We start from the raw sequence: 8,682 nt of genomic DNA, 5'->3' as shown, positions 1-8,682 counted from the left end.
GGCCCAAAGTGGGGTTATTGTCCAGCTAGGCAAGTTGTAAATGCAAATGAAAATTTGTTGAAGGAAACTGTTACTTCAGAGAACACACTAATAGTGAGAATTGAAACAAGCTTATTTATTATTGATAGAGATAAAGTGGAAGGGTCTATAAAGAATTTTGTATCAGCCATAATACTTATTCTCTCTGACTCTAGTCAGAGTAATCACAGCGTGGTCCTAACTCTTCAGTTCTTGAGGTTTGAGAGAGGTGAAGAAGCAGAGAAGGAAAACGATTGAAGTTAGCAGAGATAGGTTATGGAGGTTTAAGGAAAGAAGCTAGCTAGCCATCTAACTTGATAGTGAAAGGCAAAATAGCCAGGACTTATATAGAAACTGCAGCAAGTTATCCAGGCAATTTGACTAAGATAATAAAGTGGCTGCACTCCATAATAAATTATCAGTGTAGATGAAACTGCCTTAGGTTGTATCCAGGGCTTTCCTCACTAGAGATACAGCAATTCTTGACTACAAAAGAGAGGGAGACTTTCCTGTTAAGGGCTAACATAACTGATGCCTTCTAATTGCTCATCTACTGTTGGAGTCTGTCAAAAGACCCTCACTCACAAAGACCACAGACCACCATCGCTGCAAACCACATGAGGATTTTTATTGATCCAATTCATTGGGGACCCTCCTCTCAGCACGCAGGCCAGAGGAGAGACCCAAAACAAACAAAGAACACACTTTTTATACCTTGAAAGGGGCAGATTTAGGCAACAGGGCTAGCTGGCTTATTCTCATTGGTGTAGCAAGTAACCTTTTCAGGCATTGGCTGGTGACTATTGACTGTTAGGGTGACTAACACTTTGGCCTAGTGACTCACTTTGCCTGCCCTTATGGTGGGTTATTATGATTTGGTCAGCAAAGAAGCAGTACATTTTGAACTTATGGGTCAGCTATAACATTACAGCTATTAATGTTGCAGGAAATTCTAGCAAGGTCAGGGTAGTTTGTGGTCTTCTCAGAATTCAGTGTGGGGCGGGGTAGGGGAATTTCTCTGGGAACTGCTATCTTGTTATGGTTATTTTTCTGAGAACAGCCATTTTATTTTGGCAGCTGCAGACTTAGTCATTTTGACCGCTATGTTTCTGAAAGTCCCTTCAGAGGGGAAGGGGCTAGGTGGTCTTGAACTTATTTTGGATTCTACACTACCATTCTCAAAAAAAAAAAATCAGGATAACAGCACACCTGTCTATAATATGATCCCCCCCCTCTCTCTCTCACACACACACACACATATACACACACACACACACAAACTTGCTGGGGATTGAACTCAGGGTGTCCCATATATACTAAGCTTACATCCTATCACTGAGCTCCACCCCCAGTTTTTACTTCTCAGCAAAAAATTCCTGGTCTTGCCTATAAATGACATATCTTCTCAGTCAAAAGTTTTGTTTGTTTGTTTGTTTTTTGTTTTTCGAGACAGGGTTTCTCTGTGTAGCCCTGACTGTCCTGGAACTCACTCTGTAGACCAGGCTGGCCTCGAACTCAGAAATCCACCTGCCTCTGCCTCCCAAGTGCTGGGATTAAAGGCGTGCGCCACCACGCCCAGCCTTCAGTCAAAAGTTTTGATTGTACTGTACAATAAAGTTGATATTTTCATATCTGTTAACAGTAGCCATTTTGTAGCTTACAAATCAAGAAACAATTTCAACTTTTAAGTAACATTATTGAAGATGAGTGTGGGTCCGCATTCCACCTCAGGATATGGCCACATTGGGAGACAACACGAGGGAGCTTGACTGTGCTTATCCCATGTTGTAGCGGTTGAGTGCCAAGACTAAGCTCCTGGGGTGGAAAAACGCTGTCTGAGATGTGCAAAAGCCGAAACTGGGTTACCAGACACCTGGGGCATCCAGTTGTCCATAGGGTACCGCACAGAAGAGTTGGGAATGAACTATTGGGGGTCCTCAGGCCTGTGACGATGCCAAGGCCATGGTGGTTCTCAGACCCCTGGATATCTAGGTGCCTCTGTGAGTGACAGAAGAGCCAAGAATGGAAGAGGACCTCAAGCCAAGGACAAGCCCAGGTAGGGGGACAGGGGAAGCTCTGGCTTAGCTCAGCAGTGATTGTCCTTAGCTTGTCAGAGGTTATGGCAGGGAGCACAGAAAGGTCTATGGGAGAATTAAGCTGCAGCTCTGTAAGTAAAGACCTTTTCCATGTTCCCCATGGCGGTGGTAGATGAAAGAGACAGTTCTTGGTTCCAAACTGTTTATTGGTTGTTCATCATGGAAAGTGGATGTGAACTAACCTCTCAGGTTGGACAAGAGAGTAAATACCCTTTGCAAGGAGGAATGTTGCAGGGCTGGTGAGATGGCTCAGTGGATAAGAGCACCTGACTGCTCTTCCAATGGTCCGAAGTTCAAATCCCAGCAACCACATGGTGGCTCACATCCACCCGTAATGAGATCTGATGCCCTCTTCTGGTGTGTCGGAAGACAGCTACAGTGTACTTACATTAAATAAATAAATATTTAAATGTTTAAAAAAAGAAAAGGAGGAATGTTGCAGTAAATTTCTTTCCAAATTTGCCCCGGCAATGAAAACAACTCAATTAGTATGAATACATGCTGTGCGCCTAGGTTGGGCAGATCTACTGCTACATTACCATCTTCCACAGCTTATGAGACCCCTTAGAACTTGTGGTTTCTCCAGGCTATGTGCTACTGCTCTGAATTTCTTTGTCTTCCTCCACCTCTACATCCTCTCTCTCTTCTGTTTTCTCCTCCTCTCTCTTCACCTTCCACTGGATCTTCCCTTTTATCTGCCCAATCATCAGCTCTCCTCTATTTTACAAGTTAAGGTGGGAAGAAGGCTTACAGGAAATCACCTGAGTACTGACTCATTCCTTGTTTGAGGCTATTCACATCAAATATAATTAGCCCCAGGGCTATCCAAAACAGAGGAATGTACTGGAAGGGGAGCTTATTGGCTAAACCCTCAGGGCATCTAGGCACCTCATTAACATTGAGAACTCTGGACTGGGCCTACATGACTATGGGACACATTTTTCTTATGTGAGAAGTGTGGCATGTGTTCCAGCCCAGGAATTTGGCAGGGAGTAGGGAGGTGCCTACTGTCTCAGGTGTGTACCCACCAAGTTTCTGGGGTCTCAGACCCACTCTACCTACCAAGCTTCCTGGCCTGGTTTACCATCCCACAGCTCCTCCTTTTGCTTTTATAAAGGAGAGGTGTCGTTGGTGTGACTGTCTCTAATATTGTTTGTAGTGAATTTTTTTTTGTTGTATTTTGTTTTTTGTTTTTCAAGACAGGGTTTCTCTGTAGCCTTGGCTGTCCTGGAACTCTCTGTAGACCAGGCTGGCCTCGAACTCAGAAATCCACCTGCCACTGCCTCCCAAGTGCTGGGATTAAAGGCGTGTGCCACCATGCCCGCCGGCTCTGTAGTGAAAATTTTGGGTGAAGTGGAAGCATCAAAACACAACACACACACACACACACACACCAACTTTTTTTTTTTTTTTTTTTCGAGACAAGGCCTATCTACATAGCCCTAGAAATCTTCAAACTTACTATGTAGACCAAATAGGCCTGGAGCTCAAAGAGATCCATTACCTCTACTTCCTGAGTGCCAGGATAAAAGGCGTGCACCACCCTTTCCTAAAACATCAGTTAACTCCTGAACCAGGCACACACCTGTAATTCCAATGTATGGGAAGCTGAGTCAGAACAATTACAACTTTCAGGCCAGCCTAGGTTACATAAGTTCTATGCCAGCCTGAGCAACTGACTCTGTATTCAAAATTGTTCATAATCTGGGCCTATATGGCCTTTTAGACTTAAATATTAATATATTCATGTTAACTACTATATATTTAGCACAATCATATGCCATAATTATCTTCCATACTACAAATACATGTGGATATGTGTGTATGTATGTATATGTACATACATATAATAAAGATATTATACCCTTCTCATTCTAAAAACCCAAGGCGCAGCCGGACGTGGTGGCACACACCTTTAATCCCAGCACTTGGGAGGAGAGGCAGGCAAATTTCTGAGTTCGAGGCCAGCCTGGTCTACAGAGTGAGTTCCAGGACAGCCAGGACTACACAGAGAAACCCTGTCTCGAAAAATCAAAAATCAAAGCAAAACAAAACAAAAAAACAACAAAAACCCCAAGGCGCAACATTTTCACTACACCATGATATTCATGGTCCCTGCCCTAAATTAGTCATAAACCTGTGTAGTTTTCCTGTAGTGTGTGGGGTGGGGAAGGGTATAGGCAGGGGATTGAGAAGCTATGTGCTGTTATAGGGGAGGAACTATTGTTTTGTGCAATTCAGAACTGCATTTTTACATTTTTACTTATACATGTCTCTGTGGCACAACTATGGAAGTCAGAGAACAACTTGTAAGAATTGTCTTTCTTCCCAACATTTGGGTCTTGGGGATGAATCTCAGATGGTCAGAGTAGATTGAAAGTGCCTTTAGCAAGTAGAGCCATTTTCCCTGAGCAGAAAAGCATTTTTAGTTTGAGCCTCTGTCCTAGGGTTTTACTGCTGTGAGCAGACACCATGACCAATGCAACTCTTATAAGGACAACATTTAATTGGGGCTGGCATACAAGTTCAGATGTCTAATTCATTATCATCAAGGTGGGAACCTGGCAGCATCCAGGCAGGCATGGTGTAGGCAGAGCTGAGAGTTCTACATCTTCATATGAAGGCTGCTAGCAGAATACTGGCAGCTAAATTGAGGATTTAAAGTCCACACCCACAGTGACACACCTACTCCAACAAGGCCACACCTACTCCAACAGAGTCCCACCTTCAAATAGTGCCACTCCCTGGATTGTGCATATTCAAACCATAACAACCTGTCTTAGAGTTTCTATTCCTGGACAAAACATCATGACCAAGAAGCAAGTTGGGGAGGACCGCTGTTCATCACTAAAGGAAGTCAGGACTGGATGGAACTCAAGGAGGTCAAGAAGCAGGAGCATTCCTTGACCTCGCACAGTGCCAAGCTTTAGCTGCTCTTCATGATCCCTTCATGCCTTCAAAACCAGTACTACCTGGGTGACTCTTACACATTACCAAGTCCAGCCACAGCACAAGATACAACCTTGGCTATTTCTGGAACACAGCCTCTTTGTGCTCTCAGAAACCACTTCCCAGAAGATGTCGCCTCAATGGTGCTTCTCTCTTCTTAATCACCACTAATTTCTTAGCTCCAGCTAACCAGCATCAATAGTCCCAGTAATACAAAGGTTTTGCTTTAGTAGTTCTGGTATCTTGTTAATCACAGCTGATTCTTCAACCCCAGCTAACCCAAACCTCAGAATCTTCACAATCAAAATAGCAACACCCCAGGTAAGAGTCTTTAATTTTCCCTCTGAAATTTCACAAGCCAGGTCTCCATCTTCTGAACTTTTCTCAATATTATCTTCCAAGCTCCTACAAAACATCCCACATAGCTCTTAACATCAAATGGATCTTCTAGCACAAAGTTCCAAAGTCCTTCCACAGTCCTCCCCAAAACATGGTCAGGTTGTCACAGGAATACCTCACTCCTGGTATCAATTTGTCTTAGGGTTTCTATTCCTGGACAAAACATCATGGCCAAGAAGCAAGTTGGGGAGGAAATGGTTTATTCAGCTTACACCTCCAAACCGCTGTTCACCACTAAAGGAAGTCAGGACTGGAACTCAAGCAGGTCAAGGAGCAGGAGCCAATGCAGAGGCCATGGAGGGATGTTACTTACTAGCTTGCTTCCCCTGGCTTGCTTAGCCTGCTCTCTTATAGAACCCAAGACTACCAGCCCAGGGATGGCACCACCCACAATGGTCCATCCCCCCCTTTATCACCAATTGAGAAAATGCCCCACAGCTGGACCCATGGAGACATTTCCTCAACTGAAGCTTCTTTCTCTGTGACAACTCCAGCCTATGTCAAGTTGATACACACATCCAGCCAGTACACAGCCTCAATGAAGAAAGTGATTCTTTTGCTCAAAGGGAACAAAGCAAGCTTGTCCTTTAACCCCAGGATAGAGTCACTAGCAGAGAAGGTATGGATTGAGGCAGTAACTACTTAAAGACACCTAAAAATTAGACAACATAGAGAGGAGTTGAAAACAAACATATTATCTGGGTGGACAAGTTACACAGAATGTTCTTAAAAGGTAGGCTTGAGTCCGGTCAGAAAAGCACCGGGGCAGCTGGGGCGCAGGGTCCGCTGACACTCGCCAGCTACCCACAACACCCGCCACAGGATCTTAAGACTTCTGGTGAGTGGAGCACAGCTTCTGCTCCAATCCAAGTGCTCGGGACCTGAGACTGCATTAGTTAGGGAAGCAGAAACCGGCCTGAGTAGGGCCACAGGCCTCATCCGGCCGGATCAGCGCCAGGGTAGCGGGAGTGCAGGGTTGCCTGATACCCGCCAGCTACCCACGACCCCCGCCGCAGGATTTTGGGACTGCTGGTGAGTGGAACACAGCTTCTGCTCCAGTCCAATCACGCGGGACCTGAGACTGCTCTGGTTGGGGAGAGAGAAATCCGGCCTACATAGGGCCACAACCCTCTTCCGGTCAGAAAAGCACTGGGGCAGCTGGGGCGCAGGGTCCGCTGACACTCACCAGCTACCCACAACACCCGCCACAGGATCTTAAGACTTCTGGTGAGTGGAGCACAGCTTCTGCTCCAATCCAAGTGCTCGGGACCTGAGACTGCTTTAGTTAGGGAAGCAGAAACCGGCCTGAGTAGGGCCACAGGCCTCATCCGGCCGGATCAGCGCCGGGGTAGCGGGAGCGCAGGGTTGCCTGACACCCGCCAGCTACCCACGACCCCCGCCGCAGGATTTTGGGACTGCTGGTGAGTGGAACACAGCTTCTGCTCCAATCTTTAAACAGTGACAACGATAACAACTAACCCCAGAGATTACCAGATGGCGAAAGGTAAACGTAATAATCTTACTAACAGAAACCAAGACCACTCACCATCATCAGAACCCAGCACCCCCACTTCGCCCAGTCCAGGGCACCCCAACACACCGGAAAAGCTAGACACGGATTTAAAAGCATATCTCCTGATGATGATAGAGGACTTCAAGAAGGACTTTAATAACACACTTAAAGAAATGCAGGAGAACACTGCTAAACAGGCAGAAGACAATAAAGAGGAAGCACAAAAATCCCTTAAAGAATTGCAGGAGAACACTGCTAAAGAGTTACAAATCCTTAAAGAAAAACAGGATAACATAATCAAACAGGTAGAAGTCCTTACAGAAAAACAGGAAAACACATCCAAACAGATGATGGAAATGAACAAAACCATACTAGACCTAAAAAGGGAAGTAGACACAATAAAGAAAACCCAAAATGAGGCAACACTGGAGATAGAAACCCTAGGAAAGAAATCTGGAACCATAGATACGAGCATCAGCAACAGAATACAAGAGATGGAAGAGAGAATCTCAGGTACAGAAGATTCCATAGAGAACATCGGCACAACAATCAAGGAAAATGTAAAATGCAAAAAGATCCTAACTCAAAACATCCAAGAAATACAGGACACAATGAGAAGACCAAACCTACGGATAATAGGAGTGGATGAGAATGAAGATTTTCAACTCAAAGGACCAGCAAACATCTTCAACAAAATTATAGAAGAAAACTTCCCAAATCTAAAGAAAGAGATGCCCATGAACATACAAGAAGCCTACAGAACTCCAAATAGACTGGACCAGAAAAGAAATACCTCCCGACACATTATAATCAGAACAACAAATGCTCTAAATAAAGATTGAATACTAAAAGCAGTAAGAGAAAAAGGCCAAGTAACATATAAAGGCAAGCCTATCAGAATTACACCAGATTTTTCACCAGAGACTATGAAAGCCAGAAGATCCTGGACGGATGTTATACAGACACTAAAAGAACACAAATTCCAGCCCAGGCTACTATACCCAGCCAAACTCTCAATTACCATAGATGGAGAAACCAAAGTATTCCACGACAAAACCAAATTCACACATTATCTCTCCACGAATCCAGCCCTTCAAAGGATAATAACAGAAAAAAACCAATACAAGGACAGGAACCACGCCCTAGAAACAACAAGAAGGTAATCCCTCAACAAACCTAAAAGAAGACAGCCACAAGAACAAAATGCCAACTTTAACAACAAAAATAACAGGAAACAACCATTACTTTTCCTTAATATCTCTTAATATCAATGGACTCAACTCCCCGATAAAAAGACATAGACTAACAAACTGGCTACACAAACAAGACCCAACATTTTGCTGCTTACAGGAAACTCATCTCAGAGAAAAGGATAGACACTACCTCAGAATGAAAGGCTGGAAAACAATTTTCCAAGCAAATGGCATGAAGAAACAAGCTGGAGTAGCCATTCTAATATCTGATAAGATTGACTTCCAACCCAAAGTCATTAAAAAAGACAGGGAGGGACACTTCATACTCATCAAAGGTAAAATCCTCCAAGAGGAACTATCAATCCTGAATATCTATGCTCCAAATACAAAGGCAGCCACATTCATTAAAGAAACTTTAGTAAAACTCAAAGCACACATTGCACCTCATACAATAATAGTGGGAGACTTCAACACACCACTTTCACCAATGGACAGATCATGGAAACAGAAACTA

Source organism: Mus caroli, unplaced genomic scaffold (genome assembly GCF_978045245.1).
Source record: "Mus caroli unplaced genomic scaffold, Mus_caroli_1 scaffold_19, whole genome shotgun sequence".
Classification (NCBI taxonomy): Eukaryota; Metazoa; Chordata; class Mammalia; order Rodentia; family Muridae; genus Mus; species Mus caroli.
The sequence above is the reverse complement of the archived record's forward strand: the minus strand, read 5'-3'. Positions refer to the sequence as shown.